The sequence below is a fragment of the Silene latifolia genome, chromosome 2 (genome assembly GCF_048544455.1).
Source record: "Silene latifolia isolate original U9 population chromosome 2, ASM4854445v1, whole genome shotgun sequence".
Taxonomy (NCBI): domain Eukaryota; kingdom Viridiplantae; phylum Streptophyta; class Magnoliopsida; order Caryophyllales; family Caryophyllaceae; genus Silene; species Silene latifolia.
This window is the reverse complement of record NC_133527.1, coordinates 765,776-792,375: the sequence shown is the minus strand read 5'-3', so window position 1 is coordinate 792,375 and position 26,600 is coordinate 765,776. Positions and strand designations below refer to the sequence as shown.

At 39.1% G+C, this 26,600-nt stretch overlaps 1 protein-coding gene across 1 annotated transcript in view; it reads left to right on the top strand.

Moving 5' to 3' along the window:
- The window catches only part of LOC141641966 (leucine-rich repeat receptor-like tyrosine-protein kinase PXC3), a 38,320-nt gene extending 17,630 nt beyond the window's left edge, over window positions 1-20,690 (top strand). The window contains exon 3 of the transcript XR_012543143.1: window positions 20,559-20,690. The gene's annotated coding sequence lies outside the window, so the exon portion shown is untranslated. The remainder of the gene's footprint in view (window positions 1-20,558) is intronic.
- Window positions 20,691-26,600: the final 5,910 nt, after the last annotated feature.

The following is a 26,600-nucleotide window of genomic DNA, read 5'->3' as shown; positions in this document are numbered from 1 at the left end:
ATTTTTTTTTTTTTGAAAAAAATATAACCATCTTACATATGATATTTTTAATCTATCCTGATACACTAGTGTTAGTCAAGCCTGACATGACTGATTTTGGATAGAAAATCAGCCTGGCCTGACTGTTTTGGAAAGATAAATTGGCCTGGCCTGACCAGTCAGTCCCGATATGCTTAGATCTATCATCACACTACCTTAATGAATTCTCACATTATTACTCATTAACTTTTCCTTATTATGTTTCAAACTTTTGTAGCATAAAACTAAAAACTTTGAACCAACAGAATTGTTACCTTTAATGGTTGATAATGCCTGGACAATTAAAGACACAATCTATCCTGACCAGCTAGTCAACATAGTTGTAATTGAATAATTTATGTGAATCATTAAGAAACTACTTGTGACTATTTTGGAAGGTATGATATAATTTTAGTCCTATCAAATACAAAACATTGTGTGGCATGTGATAAGTTTATAAGTTACAAGGAAACCAAAAGAGGCATAGAAGCACTGTCTGAAGCAGATTAAAGCAAACCTGGAGCTCCAATCACCAAAGTCGATCGGGGGCATCAAAAAGCTCTCGCCTTTGGCGGGGAAAAGTTACAGACCCTGGACAAATTCTTATCGAGGCCCTCGGAAACATACAAAGCTTTCTATAACCTCCCTGAAAGGAAAACACAATTATTCGTGTGGACTCCTGTTCATGAGATGACATTATAAACTATCTTTCTACTCCTCTGTTACTGGCCTGGCCAGGCAAAAGGCAACCACTATCAGTTTACACATTCTTGTGACTGAAACAACCATCAGTAGAGTCCTGGTCAGGAAAGATAATGATCAGAACACCTGACCTATTCAATAAGTAAAAGTCTACTAGATGCGGACATGAGGTATGACTTTCTTGACAAATATGTTTTAGATATAATTATTTCATGTACTAAACTTCGTCCCTACTATGAATGTCGCCCTATTATAGTCAGAACTAACCTCCCCATTAAACCTGTCGTGAGGAAGCCCGCATTTGTTAGGCGAGTAAGATGACCAAGTAGTCATGTCAGCTAAGCACATATGATATCACCTTTAACCCATGATAATAATCAAATCCCATGCCCTAGCAAACTTTGTGGCTGATTTCAGTCCTAACCTAGAATCAAACTTTAAACCAATTAGACACCTAGACCTCCGGTCAGGGATGAACCATGTTTACATATGGGGCAACCAACATGCAGGGGACATGATTAGGTTTAGTACTAAAATCGCCACAAAGGGACATAATAGCGCATGTTGTAAGCTGTTTATTCAAAATTGTCAACAATGAAGCTCGATACAAAGCTCTCATAGCAAGGCTCAGGGCTGAACCATACTTGAGATGTCTTGAACCACACAAAACTAACCAAGATCTCCAGGACATACATGATGGATGTTGTGTCAACCACAAAGAGGAAAAGTCTGGCCAAAGCAAAGTGCTCTGGGCTGACTATTATTGGCTAACACCGAGGGCCAATTGCGTGGACTACAACACAAAATGTGAAGCTTGACACAAACATGCTCCAATAATCTAACACGATTACTTGTCTCCTTTTTTCTCTATCGCCAGGATGTCGGGCTATCCAAAAACAAAATGCTAGGCAGAATGTAGCAACAAAGTAATAATCAGTTGCCTAAAGAAGAAGCTAGAAAGAAGGAATGGAAGATGGGTCAAGAACTTCCCTTGGTCCTTTGGGGTGACCGAACGACGCCTAAAACATCCACATGCCAAACCCCTACTCCTTGGTCTATGGATGTGAAGTAGTAATCCCAGCAGAGGTCGACATCCCATCGCCCGGATGCGGCTGAATACAATAACGAGCAATATACCTCTAATGGAGGATAGCCTGGACTTAACAGAAGAACTAAGAGATGCAATCAAGATTAGGATGGCGAGCCTATCAAGCAAAGAGTAGCCAAAAGCTACAACAAGATCATCAAAGCTAGAGTATTCGGGGTAGGAGACCTTGTTCTCGAAAAGTTTTTCAAAATACAAAGGAGAAAAACGCAGCAAATTGGCCCCAACACGGGAAGGTCCCTACTGATTGACTCAATAGTCGGCCAGGGAGCTTATAGACTACAAACCCTAGACGACGAAATGATCCCAAGAGCTTGGAACATTGCACACTTAAAACTATTTCACATATAAAATATATCTCCTAGTCCAGGTATAATCTTCATCTTACCATTTCCTACCCGACCGATATGAAACTAAATGTATGATATTTGCCATTATATGAATAAATGCCTTATATGATTTCTTCCATTATGTGCCCAAGTACTTGTCAATATTCTCGTATTTCCCTTTAACGAGTAGAATCTTCAATATTTGTTTTACATATTGTACTTTACTTAAAACAAATTTAAAGATTGGGGCCACCCTATCGATATCCAACTTTCGGTTGCAAAAAAGCCTTAAAATATTGAGCTCAATTTAATATACAAACCTGGAAAACCTTTTCCTGGCTTGTATAACATAGATGGGTCATAAGCCCTCCCACAGGCAGGGACATAAGCCCTCCAGCATGTGCAATAACCCCACCCATAACACAAAGAACTGGCAGATCCAGCTGTAGATACCCGTATCCGTCGATATTGGAATTTATAGAGAACCCGACAAACACCCGATGATGATAGGACACATGTATTCTTTAGTTGTCATTGTCATTATTTGGGCTCGTTTTACGAGGTGGAATGGGCGTCGTCAATGAAGTAATTTATTAATTTAAATGATATTTAAATTAATTTTTTTAGTGAGTTCTTTTTGTTATTTTAAATGATATTTAAAATTAATGTTTTTTTAAGTGAATTCATTTTTTATTTAGTTTAAATGATATTTAAATTAAAGCTTTATTTTGAATTTATTTTCTTAAGTTTATTTTATTGAAAATAAAATAAATATTTGATTTGAAAAATCATTTTATGAGTATATTTGATTTGAAAAGTCATTTATTTCAATTTATTAATTGATTTGAAAAATCGATTTTAAAAAGCGAAGAACTCGTTTTTAACCGTGTGTTTTGAGCTCGATTTTAGCCCGTTTTTTAAGCCCGTTTCCTTTGTGAATTGGCACGAATCTCGAGTACACTAACCCACCTATACCAATACCCATCAACCCATGTTCGAACCCCCATACCATGGCCCAAAATTCTCGTTCAAAACCAACCCCAAGCAGCCCGCATAAAACCGAACCCCCTCTGTTTTTGCCCATTCGCGAGCCCAAACCCGCTCCAAACACTACCAAGACCCGTACCCATTAACCCTAACCCATACCCTAGTATCCTACCCATATTATCCTAGCTTGATCACCAAGAAATCCCCCAAAACGAACCCTAGAAACCCCTCCCAAAGCTGCTGGACAGCAGCTATTCCCAGCTAGCCCGATTGCTCCTTACTCTCTTTTAACCTATTTTAAACCCTTATAAATACCACCCCTTCACCATACATTCATTCCTCTAAGTTCTACATACATCCAACCATCACATAGAAGCTTTAAACCTCAGAAACAAACCCTAAACATCCTCCAAAAACCCTAAACAAAACCGACACACAAACTGAAACTGTTTGTGTGTCTCCTTCAAAAACCCTTTCGTTCCTCCATCAAAACACCATAAAAATTCGAGTTTCTTGTTCCTAATTAACCATAGAACATCCATACACACATTAGATAAAGAATTACGAGCCAAATTGCCCTTGAGAGTACGCGAAATCCCTCGAAAAACAGAGTGAAATAACACTCTGTTTTCGCGGTTTTTCCTTGTCTGTCCAGTTCTGTTTGTGCTCGTTTTTCGTGCCCAATAACCCAAAACGAGCAGGGGTTGCTTTAAGATCCTTGTTCTCCTCTCTTTCTAGTTTTTAAAACATCTTTCGGATCGAATTTTCGTCGTGAAACGAGGGAGATATCATTGTTTTAAAACTGCTGTCCAGAAACTTTCCAAAACGCGCGTGTGCTTTGTTCTTCGTCGACGACGGCCTCTCGAGATAAAACCTACCTTCGATTACGACCCAAGACGGTGTCAACGATACATGTAGGTTGAGGGTGCATCAAATCCCCTTCTCTTCCTTTTTTATTTCGTTTTTTTATGCCTTTTTTATAGCTTGTTTTTGTTTGTTTTTTGTTTGTTTATCGTTCGTTCTAAATTAACTATGAAACTAGTTAGTCCGAGTATGAGTTAAAGTACCACTATGAACACCCGCGTTGACTTGAGATGGGAAAAGAAACCGCTCCTTCTGTCGGTCGTACACCCTCGTCTCATTTACATATCCTCGTGTTCAAAGTAGGGCATAAATAAAACAAGTTATTTAACTTCGATCTTCGTTTTCGACCCCCTTTTGGTTTCGGCCAAATCGATGGACCTTAGGACCCGTTGTATGTTAGTTTAACCTCTGATTGTTAACCTATGACGTAATTAGATGACTTTAATTCAATTCAATAATTTAATTAGACACTTTAGGTGGCTTTGACGTAATTTATAAAATCAACTAACGATTTCTGTAAACAACTGAACGCTTCTTTCTTATCACTTGATTTCTCGCTAGCATAGGAGTGCGTGATTAGCACCTCCCTATTAACACTCGACGAGTAAGCATTAATCTTATGATATCTGACCTAATTGGACCCATTAGGCCGTGTAGAATGCACCCTTGCGCGACAATCAATCAACATCGTTTTTAACTCGTTTTCTAACTTGTTTTCGATTCCTTTTCGCAATCATTCGATCGAATCAATTAATCTAACTTAGGAACTAGGTTGGCTTTGGTTGGGCCGTGTCTTGGCCGTGTGCTTTGGCCGTGTATTTTGGCCTTCTTTGTTCGTCTCCCTCTTTTGTTTATCTTTTGTTCTTTGTCGTTTATAACTTGTAATTTACGGTTTTGTTTATCGAGTTGTAATCTTCTAATTTTGTTTTACTTCTTTTGAGTCAAAACCTTTTCAAAAACCTTGGTCTTATTTGGTTAGACGGTTGTTCCCGATGCTTGTAAAAGCGTAGTAAACCGCATGTTGTCGAAAGCAACATGGCCCGGTTTATGCTAATACATGCTTTGGTGCGTAGCCTTATGTCTAATTCGATGAGATTAAGCGCGAGCACGCAATACGAGGATGACCCAAGGACCGTGGGTCATGTGAGCCGAGGGCCACCCTCAAGTGCGCGGTTTTCAAGGCCAATTGGCCGCGGGTTTGCGTCATGTATTGTTTTGTTTATAGCAATTGTAATTAGATCGAGTTGTAATTTATTTATTGTTGTGTCGGCATGAAATGCCTGGTTTGTAATAGGTAGATCCCAACGGCTCCCCATTCCCCATCAAGCCTTGTTTGTTTTATTTGTATGTTGTTAGATCAATCAACCCACATGCTAAATTACAACTTTGACAAAGTTAGTTTAGTTGCATCTAAAACGACGTAGAAACTTCACGTGTTAGGGTTAAAACAACGTTTTGCACATCATACATCGCAGTAGCTATGACCTTGTTTGAAATCCAACACTTGACTTAGTAGAGGCCGTTATCGACGGGCGGGGTTGGGTGTCCTTATGGGCTTCCCAACACGTACCCTCACCCCTTACTCAAGATCTATGGTTTGTGGATCCGTCTAAATACCATTGGATTACGAGAGTCATTCAAATCGAGTGATATAGGGTACAAGTCTTTATCTTTAATCACTCGTAGTCGATTGGCTTTATGCTTTTCGATGAAAGGTGTAAAGTTGACTTGAACGGTTCCAAGTTCCCAAAAACTTGGTGGCGACTCTAATTTGTCTTAATTCGATTCGAAAGAACCTCGAGTCGATTATGCATAGTGTGGATCCCGCGGACGCAGATTCCGAGGGCCTTGTCCACGATTTGGCGACTCATTTGGGGAAAAGAGGACTAGTTACACTTTGTGTTTCTAGGGTCTTTTCCTCCGAGGTGAAACTTGAAAAGAAAGTGTTGGAAAGTAAAACATTACTCATAGTGCTACGATTCATGCATAAACCCTTAAGGACTTGCCGGGCCGTCCCGGCGTTTCTTCGTGATGCGTGGGGGCGACGTCCCACTATGCCGGGAAGCGCACATTGCTCGCTTCCACTTCGCCTCGCGTGGTTCTTGGGAATGGGGACGATCTTCTAGGTACTTTACCTTAAGACACCTCGCTTTATAAGACCGCAAAAGGATGGAGGGCATAGACCTTCTTGTAGAAGACTTGCCGAGACTTAGAGATGTCTAAGAGCATACATCCTTATAACATGAGAATGACAATGTGCAACATGTTTTCCCGAGTCCTTTTTTCGAAAATTCCAAGTCCTTTTCAAAACCGAACTTTTGAACAACTTACTTTCAAACCTAGCATGATTTTCAAAACGCGGAATGCTGCCCAAATAGGACTAGAATTTCGGCCCAAAACAAGCTTTTATAGCGGCATCTGCCCATTTCAAATCTCATTTTCAAATCAATCCTTCTTTTTTTCAAAATCAATCCAAAATGTTTCTCGAACCTCAACCAAGCATGAAATGCGTCGAGTCGTGTCCAGGTCATGGCCGTGTTAGGCCGGGTTTGTTTCAAGAGTCTAGAACACGACCTTGTTAGGTCACCCAAGCTCACCTCTTGGGCTTTGAGTCATGTTGGTCGACCTTTTGGTCTAGAGTAGTCCACAAAAAAAAAACGTCCAAGCTAGGCCTTATGGACGTTTCACTCAAACCCCTGGGCTATGTTAGCCCAATCACGGGTTTAGTCACACCAAGTCCAATTTAGAATCGAGTTATGACAGTTTGAGTCATGTCGTTTTGTCGAGTCTAAAATGAACCGATGTCTAAATCAAACCGTGAGTCGAACCTCTGGTTAGTCAATCTCAAGTCGAGTCTTTGTTTGAGTCAAGTTGGGGTCGTGTCCTTAAGTGTGCGGGGGCTCTTACTTTAAATATTGACTCAGTACGGGGTTTTCTTGTAGAAAGGCCGCCAAAACCCGACGTCAAGCAATGGAAGATCTTGTTAACAAGCTTACCGAGGCCGTGAACCTCATGATGACTAGAATGGAAGCAATCGAATCTAGGCTGAGTGAAGATTCACCTCCACCCCCTCCCACCGATCGATTTGGAGAAACGGTTCAAGTTCATCGAAGACCGTCGAAGCTCTCCAGGGGAAGAACATCCATTATGAGAATGCTAGGACCTACGCCCCGGTTCAGGATAAGTTGCCCACGAACATGGTACTCACTGACATCCCAAAGTTCAAGGGCATCAAGATCCGATCCACCATGTTAAGGCCTATAAAGGGTACTTAGCATGAAGGGAGTAGTACTGGCCGATATGCTCTCGAAGTCTTCGCCCAATCTCTCGGATGAACACCGAAGGCGTGGTTCTATAATCTGGACCTTAAGAACTTCCCCACTTTCGAAGATATTACGGTGGAGTTCGTAAGCACTATCTTGACAATGTTGAGATTCAAACCAACATAAGAACCTTGGAAGTCATGACACGGAAAGAGAAAGAGGGCTTTACTGAATTCCTCGCAAGATGGCGCGCTGAAAGCGTGAAATTAGCCAAGAAGCCCGATGAAGTTGAAATGGTAGATAAGTTCGTAAAGAATCTACGACCTATTTACCGCAATGCTCGGAAATACTAGAATTTTGGTTCTTTCAAAGAATTGATAAGAATCGGGATAAAGGTAGAAGATGATGTCATAAGGGTAGAGGCTGAAAGGCCGAAAGGGTACCAAGGGGCCTCATCGTCTAAGGCCAAGGCCCCAAAGAACGACCCATATTGATGAAGGCATCAATCTCTTAGAAGGGCAATCGAAGAAGTCGCAGCGCCAAACACCTAGGGCATTCACCGATATCGGATGCACTTATACATACGCTCTCCAAAGGCTCATAGCCCAAGGAAAGTTGAAGCCTATTGGTCCAACTCCGGACCCTCCCGCCGATCAACAAGGTAAATGGTATAAACCAAATGCCTACTGTGCCTTTCATCAAGGGAAAGGCATGATATCTTGAAAGGTGCTATCGATGAAGCACGAAATCCAAGACATGATTGAGAATGGAACACTCCCGATCCCATCTGTTAAACCCAATAACATCACCAATCCATTTGGCGATCACTCCAACTTTATTTCTGTCGAAGACAATGTCGATTATTCCCATCTTATACGCCCATGTCACTTGAAAGGGGTGTTCATCGGGAAGATTTTTGTGGATTGCTTTGAATTCTTACCAAACCCGAAGAATGAAATTCAAGTCGGGAGTCTTGCTCTAGAATGTACTCCTCTCATTAACGAAGTTAATAAAAGACAATTCGATTCACCAACCTTCATCATAGGCGTAGATCCTCAGAGGACTACCTCGGGATGGAGGCGGACCATCAAAGGGATCAAGGACCAGAGCCGAGCATCTAAGTGACAAATTTGAACAAGGGGAGCTCAAAACTAGATTTGAAAATTATGAATCGGGATCTGTTTTCTTATCTTAGTCGAGTCGAGTCTAGGACTTTCTTTTCCTGAAGTTGAGTCGTTTGTTCCGCGATGACCTAGGGTGTGTCCTAGGAATCGTTCCTTCGAGTCTGTTAAGCATTTGTCTTTCCAATAAAAAGTTGCAGTTTCGTGTCCAAATATGTCTTGTTTTCAATCCTCAATCATTCCGGAAACATGATAGAACGCACAACACACTCAAAGGCATCCTGGGGTAGAAATATGTCCCGTTTCAAAATGTAAGGTACACTAGGATCCCGTGTTTGATTCCTTTACCTATTCCATGTCTGGCGGTAGAAAACCTCCATCAGAACCAGTGCTTTTGACAAGCTTTTAGATGATTCTATGACAAACCCGGACTAGCTCCTTGTTTCCCCTATCGATGATGGAAGGCAAGCCTTTTCCCCAACAAAATCATCCCATCTCGAAGAGAGAAGATATCAACCCGTTCTAACAAGGAATTGTTAGTTCCTACCCAAATTAGTTGGCGAAGCCCAGTTTTCAAGGTGTATCCATTTATGACTAAGAGAATGAATAGAAGATCATTTTCAAAGAGAGAAAAAAATGAAAAAGAATGAGAAAAAGAGAAAAATTGGAAAGATGAAAAAAAAAATGAAAAAAAAAGAAAAATGAAAAAAAGATGAAAGAAAAAGAAAAAAGAAAAAAGATGTTGAAGTTATTGCGGAATGCTTTTTGGTTGAATGTCGAAGTTACGGAGGCCAAAATTCAAGTCAAGTACCCATAGTTGAAGTTCAATGGGCGAAACCCAAAAGCTTAAGTAGTAACCTCTTTACCCCTAAGTCCTTCCTGAGACAGTTACAAGGGGATAGTCGGGAATTTTGAGAATCATTCCGCTTGTGTTGTTATACCTAGCCTTTAGGGTCCAGACATGGAAATTTGAACCCACATCATTTTTTAACCAACTTGCACTCGTGGTTCATCAAACCCGAGACACCCATTCCAACCACATCAGCAGCCATAGCCCTTGGCCTTAGCACCACAAAACAAACCTTCAGAATGATGGTTAACCATTCCAACTTTTTATTACCAAGCTCCACATCCCAAAAGATCCAAGCCTTTTACACCTTAACCCCAGACACGGGATTTAACGGTACCTTACAGGCTAGAATGGGATACGACATGATACCTTAGGTGAAACCTTCGAGTGTGTACACACAATCAAAATGCCATGTTTATGCACCATGATCGAACTACGTCGGATTTGATTTCGCTCCACGCGAATACGTAGGCAGTCCTTCAGAATAAGGGATTCAATCCACCCATCATCCAAGTTGTCATCTTGTCGGTTTCTTACGGGTCTTAACCAAGTCCAAATGAAGCCACCTTTGTTTGAGTCGGTCTTAGCACTCGATGTAGGCTAGGATAAGGATATAGGTTCGGATGAATAGTATCGAGTCTCAGAATGAGCTTTATTCTAATGGTTTAGGCAAAAATGCTGAGTCACATAGATGTGGGTTTGTGTTGGGAACAGGAAATATGAAAAACCCGCTGAAAAGAAAGAAGGCGTGGAAGAAAAATAGTAAAAGCCCGCTGAAAAGAAAGAAGGCGGTGGCAAGAAATGATGAAACTCGCTGAAAAGAAAGGAGGCGAGGAGAAGAGTGGCAGAATGTTCCCAACAAAAGTCATGTGTGATGTCCAACTGTTCTCATAAAATCAGTCTGTGTTTGGTGTCTGGGCGAAGCCAACGTTGTTGCTCAGTGAGTTTAATCCACCTTGTCAATGCCAAGTGATCTTGATTCCCATGTTCCCTCGGGAGCACGACCATGCCATACGATATCTTCGTCCCAAGTTCGACGACCTTGTGATTCCCATTTGCCATCTTTTGGCGCCGGAACGGCCAATTTGCATTTCTACCCCCAACAAGTCAATAATCGAATTAAAACCCGTGCATACTTACGGTTTTATTTTCTTTTTTTGTTTTACGGTAGCGGGCTACGCCCACGTGGTTTACGAGTCATACAGAGTGTCTGAGTCGTATTTCATGCTCACCCGTCAAGGTTCGATTTCAAAATGCCAAAAATTTCAAAATTTCAAAATTCCAAAAACTTTTTGCGAATTGTGGATAGATGATCCAAGTAGTGGAATCCTTGTGGGTCGATGATCCAATCCTTCGAAATTTAAAAATTCAAAATTCAATTTTTGAAGGGCCGATGGCCCAATATTCTAAATGGTGACAAATTCGAAATTCGGGTCGATGACCCAATCATTCAACATTCTCAAATTCAATTTTCGGGTCGATGACCCAGTATTTCAAATGATCCAATTTCAAGATCGATGATCCAAATGTGCTTATGTGATGATTATTGCAAGTGCGTTTTTGTGTTTTAAATATAGCAGGATATGCTTCAACTGGGGGCTCTAAAGTCTTCGACTTTAGAGCCATTGCAAACAGGGGCTCTGGCCGTTGGCTTCGAGAGACCATTATCAAGATGTAAAGGATGACATCCACCAAGAATTCAATTCAATACAAGAGTATGAAATGGAAGAATTCCGTAGCGGAAAGCAAATGATGAAAGCGGCGGCAACCTCCTTGGAAAGTCCGTCCCATTTGGACACTGTCAATGAGATGATAAGCTTTGGGCAAGTGTCAACAGATGAATTTCGGACAAGTGCCAGCAGATGATAAATTTTGGGCAAATGTCGCGAGATGATGAATTTTGGACAAACGCCGTGAGATGATAAACTTTGGGCAAGTGTCGGCGATTGCCGAACTACGACGCGGGTTTGATTCCGTCGGAAACGGATACGTAGGCGCCTAAGGATAAGGCTCAATCCACCATATAAGCAATTTTATGGGTCGACGACCAACGATGATAATTTGACACAACAGAAGCAAGAGTCAATCCCCAACGAAGTTTAAGGTATGATCTCTTCTTATGGCTGGCGAGCTTATATACGCAAGTCTAATGGACTATAAACGACCCTTGAGAATCCTCGGGTCGAGAGGGGACTGGGGTATACTTTGACTTTCGCCTTGTCCAAGCCTCGGTCAAAGTGGGGGCTCTGTAGATACCCGTATCCGTCGATATTGGAATTTATAGAGAACCCGACAAACACCCGATGATGATAGGACACATGTATTCTTTAGTTGTCATTGTCATTATTTGGGCTCGTTTTACGAGGTGGAATGGGCGTCGTCGATGAAGTAATTTATTAATTTAAATGATATTTAAATTAATTTTTTTAGTGAGTTCTTTTTGTTATTTTAAATGATATTTAAAATTAATGTTTTTTTAAGTGAATTCATTTTTTATTTAGTTTAAATGATATTTAAATTAAAGCTTTATTTTGAATTTATTTTCTTAAGTTTATTTTATTGAAAATAAAATAAATATTTGATTTGAAAAATCATTTTATGAGTATATTTGATTTGAAAAGTCATTTATTTCAATTTATTAATTGATTTGAAAAATCGATTTTAAAAAGCGAAGAACTCGTTTTTAACCGTGTGTTTTGAGCTCGATTTTAGCCCGTTTTTTAAGCCCGTTTCCTTTGTGAATTGGCACGAATCTCGAGTACACTAACCCACCTATACCAATACCCATCAACCCATGTTCGAACCCCCATACCATGGCCCAAAATTCTCGTTCAAAACCAACCCCAAGCAGCCCGCATAAAACCGAACCCCCTCTGTTTTGGCAGCCCATTCGCGAGCCCAAACCCGCTCCAAACACTACCAAGACCCGTACCCATTAACCCTAACCCATACCCTAGTATCCTACCCATATTATCCTAGCTTGATCACCAAGAAATCCCCCAAAACGAACCCTAGAAACCCCTCCCAAAGCTGCTGGACAGCAGCTATTCCCAGCTAGCCCGATTGCTCCTTACTCTCTTTTAACCTATTTTAAACCCTTATAAATACCACCCCTTCACCATACATTCATTCCTCTAAGTTCTCCATACATCCAACCATCACATAGAAGCTTTAAACCTCAGAAACAAACCCTAAACATCCTCCAAAAACCCTAAACAAAACCGACACACAAACTGAAACTGTTTGTGTGTCTCCTTCGAAAACCCTTTCGTTCCTCCATCAAAACACCATAAAAATTCGAGTTTCTTGTTCCTAATTAACCATAGAACATCCATACACACATTAGATAAAGAATTACGAGCCAAATTGCCCTTGAGAGTACGCGAAATCCCTCGAAAAACAGAGTGAAATAACACTCTGTTTTCGCGGTTTTTCCTTGTCTGTCCAGTTCTGTTTGTGCTCGTTTTTCGTGCCCAATAACCCAAAACGAGCAGGGGTTGCTTTAAGATCCTTGTTCTCCTCTCTTTCTAGTTTTTAAAACATCTTTCGGATCGAATTTTCGTCGTGAAACGAGGGAGATATCATTGTTTTAAAACTGCTGTCCAGAAACTTTCCAAAACGCGCGTGTGCTTTGTTCTTCGTCGACGACGGCCTCTCGAGATAAAACCTACCTTCGATTACGACCCAAGACGGTGTCAACGATACATGTAGGTTGAGGGTGCATCAAATCCCCTTCTCTTCCTTTTTTATTTCGTTTTTTTATGCCTTTTTTTATAGCTTGTTTTTGTTTGTTTTTTGTTTGTTTATCGTTCGTTCTAAATTAACTATGAAACTAGTTAGTCCGAGTATGAGTTAAAGTACCACTATGAACACCCGCGTTGACTTGAGATGGGAAAAGAAACCGCTCCTTCTGTCGGTCGTACACCCTCGTCTCATTTACATATCCTCGTGTTCAAAGTAGGGCATAAATAAAACAAGTTATTTAACTTCGATCTTCGTTTTCGACCCCCTTTTGGTTTCGGCCAAATCGATGGACCTTAGGACCCGTTGTATGTTAGTTTAACCTCTGATTGTTAACCTATGACGTAATTAGATGACTTTAATTCAATTCAATAATTTAATTAGACACTTTAGGTGGCTTTGACGTAATTTATAAAATCAACTAACGATTTACGTAAACAATCGAACGCTTCTTTCTTATCACTTGATTTCTCGCTAGCATAGGAGTGCGTGATTAGCACCTCCCTATTAACACTCGACGAGTAAGCATTAATCTTATGATATCGTGACCTAATTGGACCCTTTAGGCCGTGTAGAATGCACCCTTGCGCGACAATCAATCAACATCGTTTTTAACTCGTTTTCTAACTTGTTTTCGATTCCTTTTCGCAATCATTCGATCGAATCAATTAATCTAACTTAGGAACTAGGTTGGCTTTGGTTGGGCCGTGTCTTGGCCGTGTGCTTTGGCCGTGTATTTTGGCCTTCTTTGTTCGTCTCCCTCTTTTGTTTATCTTTTGTTCTTTGTCGTTTATAACTTGTAATTTACGGTTTTGTTTATCGAGTTGTAATCTTCTAATTTTGTTTTACTTCTTTTGAGTCAAAACCTTTTCAAAAACCTTGGTCTTATTTGGTTAGACGGTTGTTCCCGATGCTTGTAAAAGCGTAGTAAACCGCATGTTGTCGAAAGCAACATGGCCCGGTTTATGCTAATACATGCTTTGGTGCGTAGCCTTATGTCTAATTCGATGAGATTAAGCGCGAGCACGCAATACGAGGATGACCCAAGGACCGTGGGTCATGTGAGCCGAGGGCCACCCTCAAGTGCGCGGTTTTCAAGGCCAATTGGCCGCGGGTTTGCGTCATGTATTGTTTTGTTTATAGCAATTGTAATTAGATCGAGTTGTAATTTATTTATTGTTGTGTCGGCATGAAATGCCTGGTTTGTAATAGGTAGATCCCAACGGCTCCCCATTCCCCATCAAGCCTTGTTTGTTTTATTTGTATGTTGTTAGATCAATCAACCCACATGCTAAATTACAACTTTGACAAAGTTAGTTTAGTTGCATCTAAAACGACGTAGAAACTTCACGTGTTAGGGTTAAAACAACGTTTTGCACATCATACATCGCAGTAGCTATGACCTTGTTTGAAATCCAACACTTGACTTAGTAGAGGCCGTTATCGACGGGCGGGGTTGGGTGTCCTTATGGGCTTCCCAACACGTACCCTCACCCCTTACTCAAGATCTATGGTTTGTGGATCCGTCTAAATACCATTGGATTACGAGAGTCATTCAAATCGAGTGATATAGGGTACAAGTCTTTATCTTTAATCACTCGTAGTCGATTGGCTTTATGCTTTTCGATGAAAGGTGTAAAGTTGACTTGAACGGTTCCAAGTTCCCAAAAAACTTGGTGGCGACTCTAATTTGTCTTAATTCGATTCGAAAGAACCTCGAGTCGATTATGCCTGGTGTGGATCCCGCGGACGCAGTTCCCGAGGGCCTTGTCCACACCAGCAAAAAAAACTGGCCCGATCCAGTCGAATAACTGGCCAGATCCAGTACACATCCAAAATGGCCAGATCCAGACGAAAAGTTATATTCACGAGCCCTCCAGACAAGCATAATCAAAGCCCTCCAGTCAGGCTAAGGATAATAAGCCCTCCAGCCAGGCAAAAATCATTTTATACGGGGACGAAGGTGAAAGATCCTGACAACTCGTACAAAGCCCTCCAGTCAGGCTGAGGATCATAAGCCCTCCAGACAGGCAAATATCCTTTCAAAAGTACAACTATCGAAAAACAAACAAAACAGGATCAAATACTATCACCAGTCAGAAATTGTTTCTCGCCTGACCGAGCACCATAATTCTTCTTTTCTCATTAAGGACATCAACCTCCATCGCTTGCGATCCCGGGATCGTTCGAACTAATGCCTTCACTTAAAAGGTGTCTGAAAAGTTATAACATTATTTATCTTCATCAACATTGGGGCATCCTACATAACATATTGTTCAAAGGTTGTCTTATACTCTTCATCATGTCCTTAAGGAGGAAACTTCACCTCAACTTCATCGTCAGGCTTCTAATGAAAGTCGGGGTATATATCATCAAAGCTATATCTTTTCTGACTTGGCAAAAGCTTTATGAGTGATTCCAATACACTTACAAAAAACAATATGTCAGCGATTGCTTGATTATTGCCACCAGGTTTACTCTTTCCTATATTTCATATTTCACTCTCCCGTTTTTCTTTATATTTTCCACATATCAGGAGCTATCATTCACGTGCAGGACACAGAGCGCATGACTAATCTAATTTTGTTTACGACTATCTAAATGCTAGTACAAAAAATATTGCAGGGATATTAATTCATACACACTTGGTAAATACACTTGATCAAGTTACTAACATTGTCGATCTTCACTTTACTCTAATTTTATCTATCATATAAGTAGGGCAAAAACAAGTCCTACCAACTGTATGCAGGTTAGAAAGAATCCTTAGACACGTAAGAAAGCGGTTATTTTTTCATATATGGCCTGACCCAGCGTAGTGAAGAAACATTAAGTCAGGAATATGTACAACTGCATGATCAAGCTTTGTCTATGATTGGAATGAAGTTATCTCCTCATTATTGGCTTGAACTACAAATAAATAAGGAGATAAGGGGCAATTGTTGAGCCTGATTCAGCCTCAGCATTACCGTTCAGGCGAGTTCAACGTAGCGGTCCAGGCAAGGAGACAGGCTAGAAGACTATATCAGCCGGACAGGGCATCATACTGAAAATACTGATCAGGGTACAACTCAGGTCAGGCATTATTATAAGTCAGCACAGCACAGCAGTACATCATGCATTGTCAGGGTACAACATGCATTGTCAGGGTACAACAGACACAGTCAGGCTTGCGTACAAAGCAGTTTGGCCTGACATGCATTGATACAGGCCAGGAGAGGTATCCAGGGATGAAGTGGACGCCCAACATATAATATGGAGAAAATATTTACAAATATTGGGGGCTAAGCAATTAAGCACATGTTGAAATAAACTAAGTCAAGGGTAGTTCCTATAATCAAGGGAGACTAAGTCCACATCTTTATAAGCATGAGGTGAAGATCAAAACCCTAGAAGAATGAGCATAAGGTAGCAGCAACTAATAAGGAAAAGTCAACTATATTTAAGGAGTCTTACCTACAAACTAGCAACAACCACCACATCTCAAGGAAGGGGTTGTTGCTCTCCAACGGTCACTATAAATAAGAAGGGATGAAGCTCATTCAAGGGACATCTTATCCCACTCTCATCTACTCTACCTTAAGCAAATATTACAATTATTTAGCAATTACAACATTGTTCTTATATTACGCAAAATACATAGTGAAATCCTCTCCTGGCTTGGTGCCCGTGGTTTTTTCCCATTCAAGGGTTTTTCCACGTATAAATCATTGTGTCATGTCTCTTTTTATTATTCTTTACTTTTAATTTATCTCTTTTTACTTTATAATCAACCCTGCAAAGGTACAACCACAATACCATCATAATAGGATGATACTAGTTAACCTCACCATAATCTACCCTGGCCGGAATACCCTAGAATGCATGGCCGGATTCCAGGTTGCGTAAAATCCGGTCAAAACAAGTACCATCTGCTTTATACTTGATTTTAAAGACCCATTTTGTGCCTATAGTTCTTTTACCATTAGGCAAGGGCATCAAAGTCCATGTTTGATTAACTTCAAGAGCTTGAATATCTTTAGTCATTGCTTCTATCCACCTTGGGTCCTTGCTAGCTTGATAATAAGTGTAAGGTTCATGCTCTTGAAATGCTGTAGCTATTGATGCTACATATTGATCACTGAAACCCTGCATCTGGTTCAATACAGCAGTATGCAAAGCACTAGATGTTGACCCAGTTGCAGGAACATTCTGAGTACCTGATAACTTTAGGGGACAATGATATCCCTGTAATACTACAGAAGGTTGTCTAGGTTTAGTAGACCTCCTGATATTATTCTCAGGGACAGCAACATTCATTTGAACATTATTATGTGGCTCAATGACAGTGTCAACTTGTGGTGGTAACTCAGAAGTTTCATTATATGACTGTAAATCACCAGTACCACTGGTAGATTGTGAGGTATTATTATCAACCAGTTTAGACTTATCAGAATTAGAAATTAATAGTGTGGATTGTGGAAGTAGCAGGGTTGACCAACTCATTAGGAGATGACACAGGAGTTTGAAAAGGAAAGATGTCCTCTCTAAACACTACATCCCTACTGACAAATATCTTTCTGGTATTAATATCATATAGTCTATACCCTTTTTGGTTATGTGGATAACCTAAAAAAACACACTTTCTAGCCCTTGTCCCAAATTTGTCTGAATAGGTGGGAGGCATAGAGGAGTAGCAACAACCACCAAAATTTTTTAACATAGAATAATCAGGAACTTTACCAAATAGCACCTCAAATGGTGTCTTCCCAGCAAGTATGGGGGTGGGCATTAAATTAATCAGAAAAGTTGCAGTAAGAAAACAATCACCCCAAAATCTTACAGGTAATGAAGCATGTAATCTAAGAGATCTAGCAGTGTCAAGCAAATGCCTATGTTTTCTTTCAACTCGGCCATTCTGCTGTGGCCTGCCAACAATGCTTGTTTGATGTACAATTCCTTTACTTTTAAACAAACTACCACAAGCATGATGCAAAAATTCAGAACCATTATCACTCCTAACTATCTTGACATTAGCTTGAAATTGTTTCTCAATATATGCAAATAAGTCTCTTACTAAATTAGGAACTTGGTCTTTGGTTTGAAAAAGAATAGTCCAGGTATTCCTGGAATGATCATCCAAAATAGTTAAGAATGATTTAGCACCTGACAAAGCTGGAGTCTTATATGGACTCCAAACATCCATATGCAAAAGCTCAAAATTACATAATGCCCTAGAATTGCTTTTAGGAAATGGCAACCGGTGATGCTTAGCAAGTATACAAGTCTCACAATGGAAATTGGCATTCTTTATAGAAATATTCTTATTTACAGCTTTCAATTTATCTAAAGAAATGTGGCCAAGCCTAGAGTGATACAAGGATACATCATGAAGTGCTGAATTACAAGTACCTACAGTAGACTGATTACTAGTTTTAGACAGTAAAGTAAAAACAACAGCAACAATCTTATTAACTAACAACTTTGTGTTATCATCCTGAATTCTATATAAATCTCCTATCCGCTGTCCTGTTGCTATACATTTCTTACTGGAAATGTCCTGAAACAAACAATGGGTGGACAAGAAAACAGCAGACAAAGCATTGTTATCTATAAGCTTACTAACAGATAAAAGATTTTGTTTAAAATCAGGAAGAAAAAGAACATTAGTCAGAGTAATATCAGGTGTGAGAACAACATCACCAGAAATTTTCACAGCTTTACTAGAACCATCAGGCTAACCAATCAATATTGGGGGTTCTTTATGTTTAATATTATGTAACAGATGCAGATTATAAGTTATATGGTCTGAGGCCCCCGTGTCTATGATCCAATCATGCACATAACTGTTATATTGAGCAGAATGAACATGATGTAACATACCTGCAAAATTGGAAGAAGAAAGACCTTGGTTACCATCAGAAATCCTCTTTAGCACCTGATCAATTACAGAGGTGACCAATCCATCAATTACTGAAGAATCAATAGAGGCTGCCTTTGAACCATTGCCACTGACAGTCCCATGATCTTCATCCAGAGGTGAATCACCCAAGATATCAGCATTATTTGCAGTCTTTTTGTAGCATGCCTTTGCATTTTTGTTGTATGTCACCTTGCCCTTTCCCTTATTGTTTTTGTTTGGAAATCCAACAATAAGAAAGCACTTATTTGCTGAATACCCAACCTTACCACAAGATGGACAAGGATTGACCATGAAACATTCATCCAAATTATGGTTATGCATCTTGCAATGACCACAATACTTGCCAGTAGAAGTAGAAGTAATCTGTGCACCAGTATTCTGATTCACAACATCAGTAGGTCTGTAACTCGCATAAGCAGTGGCATCAGTAACATGTTCAACAATATCAGTCAGCTGCTTATGTTTCTCTACTTTCTGAAGAAGTCCAAGAACCTTGCTAATAGTAGGCAAAGTATCCATGGACAATATTTGAGTGCGAACAGTGTCATAGCTAGAGTTTAATCCCATTAAGAACTTGATCAACTTGTTTTGTTGATCACGAGCATGAATTCTCTTGATCAAAGTGCAGGTACAAGTAGCCAATTTGCCACAAGTACAATCAGGTACAGGGTCTAAACTATCCAAGGTTTCCCAAATATTCTTAACCTTGCTATAGTATTCAATAAGAGAGGAATTGGACCGGGTAATGGAATTAAGATCTTGATTTAACTGATAAATCTCAATGAAATTGGATTGGCCATACCTTTCCATTATCTCGTCCAATAGTGCCTTGGCAGTTCTTATGTATTTCAAGGTTTCTCTGATTGATTTATCCATGGAGTTCAGAATCCACTTGAGTACCAACAAATCACATCTAATGAACTGGTGATACTTCTTGTCTGTAGCAGAAGGCTTAACCAGGACACCATTAACAAACCCTTCCTTATTCTTCGCAGCCAAAGCCATTAACACATCTTGCTTCCAGCTAAGAAAGTCAGTTCCATCGAACAGGACAGGAGTAAGCAAGGAAGTAGGCTGATCAGAAGAAGAAAGATATAAGGGATCGTCATAGAACTCATATGAATCAGAAGCAGTTGAATGATCAGAATCAGGCATATTGAAAGTATTGAATGGTATGTTGAAGTTTGTAAAGAATGAAAAAGGAAGAAGATGAAGGTGTATAAAGAAAAGATGAAGATATGAAGAACTGTGTATGAACGTGTATGAAGATATGAAGAACAATGTATGAAGATTTGAAGCGGAAGCGTATGAATTCTTGATGAATCAAGAACCTGATACCATGTAAACCATCAATAAACTTGTATTGATGCTAGGATATGAGAGAATTATGTAATTGAATGTTTATGATAAATTCATTAATCAAAACTTATGTTTATGATGATACAATCTCAAGTATTTATAGTAGTTATTTCTTCAAAAAAAAAAGTATTTATAGTAGTTAGATTAACCCAACTAACTCTAGTTTAGTAGAACTAACTCTATGGTTGTTATCACAAACTTATAACTAACCATGAGGTTTTATATGTCAATACGTTACAATATTTTTGCCTCCAGAAGTTCTGATTGTGATAGTGAGCTGAAGAATCTCATAGTTTTTACTCTTAACGTAAATCCAGGGCAGTGGCGTGATCTTGAACAATGTCACATCGGACACAGCCGATGACTGCATTTCTTTTGTACACTGGACACAATGTTGGTCTGGTGTCTACAATCTCACCAGGCTATGATTATATCTGCTTTCACCCCTACGTGGATGATTGAATTATATGAAACATTGCTTGTTAATCTGGATGAAATGCTTGATTTGTTTTCTTTAAGCCATCAAGGGTTGTGTGAGAACTGCCGGGAAGGCAGTGCCGGTTGTGAAAATTGTTTTTTATTTTTTCTTTTCCACAATGTGGCTGTGCGATTTGCCATCTTCCATTGTCAGCGATGATGTATCCTTTAGAAAGAAATGAAATTGAGTTGCTTCAACCATGACGCAAGTCGCAAAATTGCATATCGGTTTGCGCTTATATTACCATATTGATTACAGCAAGTCTCAAATTAATATATCGTCACTGTACCAAGAGCATATTATGTCAGATGACAGATCTTACGTATTCATTCATATCTGATCTGGCAACCCTTGTTTAAAGACCATTTTCTCAGTTGCGGCCAACTAAAATTTTATCTGTTTATCGCTATGGGCTGTGCTCTTGTTCTGGGGTTGGTAATATTATTGGATGAACTTGTACTCGTGACTCGTGACTCGTGAGATTATACTGGAGTTGTGTCGTGGTGCAGGCTTAAGCCAGACAATGAACTTATTGTCCCGAAGAGGCTAATAGTAGTCCGGTTTACATTTTGGTAATAGTGTACTAAAGCTAGGAGTCATACTTAAGATTAGAATTTTGATAGCGCGATAGCGAGTAGGATGACTCTGATCATTTGCATAAGCAGTGACGGATTATTTCAAATTAATGTTCGAATTTGACATATGGGAATTCTCATGTTTGTGTGTTCGTTATATATATATATATACTAGTTGTTGTACGGCGCGCGAAGCGCGCCGTACCCCAAGATAGTCTTACTAATGTAGTTTTATACCTTAAGCACAGCGAGGATAGGAAAGTGGTGCAATTGAGACATTTTTTTTGCGACCATCTAAAAAAAAGTTTTGTCACAAGAGTAAAGATGTTTTCTCAGTGAAAGCTTGAAATCAATTTCGGCATTTAATATCAATAACCTCAGGTAAACGTGATGCTTGCCCTAATTCCAGTCCGAGATCAAAAAATAAGTTTGAATTAAAGTTGTAGTTCATAAGTTATACTCCGTAGTTACTGTACAAACCAATTAAATACCCAACTAAAAGACGTGAAATTGTTGTTAAACATCCAACTAAAAGTGGTGAAATTTGTTAAGAACTGCCTCCATCTCTGAATCTCTCTCTCATTTTCTTCATGGCTTCGACATTAACTTCAGCATCGTCGTCTCTTTTACGTACTATGGGCACAACCTGAAACATACTTCGGCCACTTCGGCATTTTAGTTACATATCATTATATCAATTACTCCAAGTCAACAAAATTGATGTGAAACTCTCAAAAGCACTTAAACAAACATGCCAACAAGGTTTTTGATAATTTCAAGTCTATCCTTTTACTTCAGTTTAGAGTAACGAATTAAGACTTCACTTTTCGTTGACATCATGGCAAAATATCATTTCAAGCAACTACTAATTCAACCCACCATGACGTAGAAAAGAAAAGGGACAAAACCTCAAATAAAGCAACATAATCAAAATAAAGCGACATAGTCAAAATCTCCGTTCTTAAGTGAAGTTTAATTACTTAACCATAGGCAAATTCATTTAAGAGAATAAGTCTAAATTTGTTGCAATCATACCTAAAGTTTGAATGGAAAATGCACACGGTGCCCTTGAGGTTCGATATTTTGCACGAAATACCCAATTTTGATCGAAAACTTAAGAGGCCATAACTCGTATTTACGAAATCGGAATGCGACGGTTTCTCATTTTTTTTTCAAAACGATCGTCTTTTCGAGAACTACGACTTGGAAAAAAAATTGTCGGATTTGGATCCCGTGGCTAGGAGTTTTTGTAATTTTTTTTTTGACTAAACAAACTTTGGGTGACCATATTGTTGGTCACGAATTCCAAATTCGAATTTTTTTTTTTCAAGTCGTAGTTCTCGAAAAGACGATTTATTTGAAAAAAAAAATCGTCACATTCCAATCTCGTAAACACGAGTTATGACCTCTTAAAGTATTCCGAATCGGGTATTTCGTACAAAATGACAAACTTCAAGGGCACCACGTGCATTTTTCAAGTTTTGAATAGGTTGTCTTTGCCCTACGAACCTCCTATTAGTTGTTAAAGTACTTCGCTCTCACTCGGTCTCATGTACATTTGCTAAAACTAACAACGTTGTGACATCTCTTTGTGCCCCCCAGCCCTCTATCATGTATATTCGGTAAAAAAAAAATCAACACACTACCCTCTCTCCCACCCCCTCTCTCGTGTTATATTTTTTAAAAATAACAACATAATGACCAACCCCTCCCTCCTCTCCTCTCTTTCTAGATTAATAGTATCACATCATAGTCACATCACACAGACCAAGTTAAATAAATCTTGCCAATACTATCATTACCAAAGATAGATACGGAGTAGTTTACACACGTCTAAGATAAAATTATTATGTAGAGCTAAGCGCTATTCTGTACTGTTATTGTTATTCATTTTACAGAAATATACTCGGTCCCTAACAAATTACTTCTACGTTTAAAAACAAAGAGACTCTAGACATACAAGCAGCGTCAAACTAAATGTATTATCACCGTTGAAACTCATAAACAGATATTGAACCGGATTATTTATCAAATTCTAGTTTCCTGTCAATATGATCATAAACTCACCTCACATGAAATTGGCTCCGGGCAGAGGCTCCATCTTCATCTCGTATCCATCTCCATCTCACCTGAGAGTGGAGTAATTCAACCATAAGACAAATTAGGCCTAATATTAGCGAGTTCAATCAACTCTCTTGTCGAGTAGTCAGACATCCATCAAAATAAAGTAGAACATATAAACTCGTCAAAAATTAAGTCAAATTCTTGAATAATGTAAAGATGATAATTTTTTTTTAAAAAGTCGAAATATTGAAAGGGAAAAAACATGAAATTTATTTGGTTACATTCAGGCCCTCCGCCTTCGCCTTCAGACTAATGACAACATAGGTATCTTGTAATATATTTGGATGGAACCTTCCCCATCTTGATCCCTATTGACGTTTAAGTAATTATTAAGTGTATTCGGTTTTCTAATAAATTAACCGATCAATTGCTCTTCTGCTTGTTCGAAAGTCAAGATAAAGAATGAATCAAGTCTCATTAGCTTCTGGCCTTTCCCTTAAGTATAAAACGAAACGTTCTAAATTTCAGTTCATACTTTTTGGGTATGTTTGTTGACAAGGGTATGTTTGGGACGGCATATTTAAGTTATACATTTCGGTTAACAAGGTTGGATTAGGTAAGGTTAGCCTTGCTAGGTTTGGATGTAAAACGGCAAAAAGGGCATACCTTGAGAAAACCAAGGGATCCATGGGTTTTTAGTTGCCACGCTTCGCCCCATCTACTTTGAAGGACACAGTTCGGTGATGTGATATCCTTCTTTCCCGACCATTTCGATGCTTGGACCCACCTTGAATTCCCTGCGATACACAAAAACAAAGAACTTCAAACTGATGATCATAGATCATACGACAAAAGTTAGTTTGAGGAGCTAGAGTTCGAGTTTGCATGTCATACCTAGCCGATTTGCGGCCTCTGCATAAATCATACACTGGATCCTGTCCTCGAGTAGTGCAGGAATCCCCACTTCAAGATTTATCATCTAGTCAATTTGCATATCCTCGTAAACCTCTGCATTTGCACAATACAAAATCGACTTTTCCAATACCCAAAGCTTGCCCTATCTGAATCCGATTTAAAAACTTCTCCAAGTTCGAAAATTCGTAGTGAGAGGTCACCCTCACACTTCTTCCCGATATCCTAGTACTTGGTGGTCAAACAGAAATGATTTGTATTAGTCATATGACGTTCTTGGAGTCCAACACTTTCACAAACGCTTGTGTCGGATAGTCACTGACTTACATTTTTGTCGCCTGCGTATTCCATGAGTTTGTTGAAGTTGTTGGTACAGGCAAAATACGTTTGTTAGGCAAGAGTCTTTACCATCGTACCTAAACTCCCAACAAAAACAAAACAACAAATTTGTAAGTGTTGAGAACTCTAGGTTTGAATGCTAAATCGAATAAAGAAACACAAATAGGTTTGTCATACCATCTTTGTTTGATCGTCTGTTCGCAAGTTTGGAACCATCTTGTTAATCTTTGTAATATTCAGTCCGACCAATTATCCAGGTTATCGAAAGCGTAGCTTGTGTATGCTTGATATTGAATTTCGTGGTCCGTTAAACCGTTACTAATGGCCAACCCCGATCACAAGGAGGAAACTCCGCTCGTAAATTCACGGAGAAGGAGAGACAGGGAGAAAGTAAGTGATAGAGAAGAGTAGAAGAGTATAGTCAGTAATAATACCTTTAGGTTAATAGGAGCTCCTTATTTAGCCTTGTTTCCTTGGTGTACTCTAAAGTCCTGCATACGATTCATCGGTTATGAAGACATAGTTCTTCGCATATTCAGGATGTGCTTTGAAGAATTCCTGCAATTACAAGAATTCAATGTTAGAGAATACTTTATTCGTCGCATTCATGCATAAAACGAATTATGAGATTCCGTAAAATCTAATGTCATATGCATAAATCTTATTTGAAACATCAATAAATCTGTCAATATTATGTAAAAAATGGTTACTTTAAAATAGGGTAAAACTCGATATTAGTGGAGTAGAATAAGCTAAACTAAACTAAACATTAAAAACTCGAATTCCAACGTAAAAAAATCCAGTAAAATATCATAGCAACCGCCAAAAGTCAATGCTAAAATGTCGGAAACAAACGTTGGTACAACAAACAACCTAGGTAGAAAACACAAGAAACAACATAGAAGCATGTTAGAGAATACTTCATTCCTCGCATTCATTTGTTTACCTTTATATCCTTCATAGTTGGGTCGAAGGGAGTAGTATTTTAATGAAAAATTCAACATTGCTATTTCACAAATTGCAAAATCAGATGGGCACCCAAGCTGAAATAGATCAAAGTAATTCGCGGAAAATTAATGTTTTCGACAATGACAAACTACAACCCATGCCTCATGAAACAAAGAGAAAATTACAACCCAGATGACAATGATTGGAAAAACATACCGGACACGGCGAATGCGTTAGCGCCACGGCATAACCGATTTCCGTCTTCCTAATTCGCGTATGATGCCGTTAATCGACCCTGAAGTTCTCCCAGTTGATCCGACGCCTTCTTTCTATTCCTATTTTTGCCAGAGATCGAGATGCTAATCTCAATCCACCAAAATCACTCATCAAATAAGAATAATAATCCACTAAAATCACTCAAAATCGATAAAAAATTCAATCTCTAACACATCTAACATAATTCAAAATATCAAACTTAATAAGATCATTAAACAAGATCAAACAAACAAAATCAAACAAAAAACTCATAAATAAAATCAACAAACCTGGATGAAAAAAAGTAACCTTTTCAATTCGATTCGTTTCTGGGTTTAGAGTAAAAGGTGAGTTATGTACAAAATACAATCAATTGATCTGGTGCCTTCTTTCCGTTCCCATTTTTATCAGACATTGTTGAAATTAGGGTTAGGATTTAGGTTTGATGGCTTTGGGGTTTTTTGGGGGTGATAATATGGTCTGAAGATGAAGATTAGAGAGTAACTCATTTGAGATTGTAGAGAGAGTGATTGAGTTTTAGAGTTGTGGTGGAGAAAAGTCCAGGAGATGATTGAGACGAGTCTTGAGAGACAAAAAGAATAAAGGCAAGCAAAACGGTGCGTTTTTGTTGAAAATCAGGCAAAGTGATGCACACAGGTACTGTTCATTTTGAACAGTAAATTTCCTTACTCATATTTTAGTAAGGGGTGTAGATATATGGTGCCCAGCTTCGCCCGGGCTACCTCTACTTACCAACAATTTTTTTTTCATTAAATAAAACTACTTAA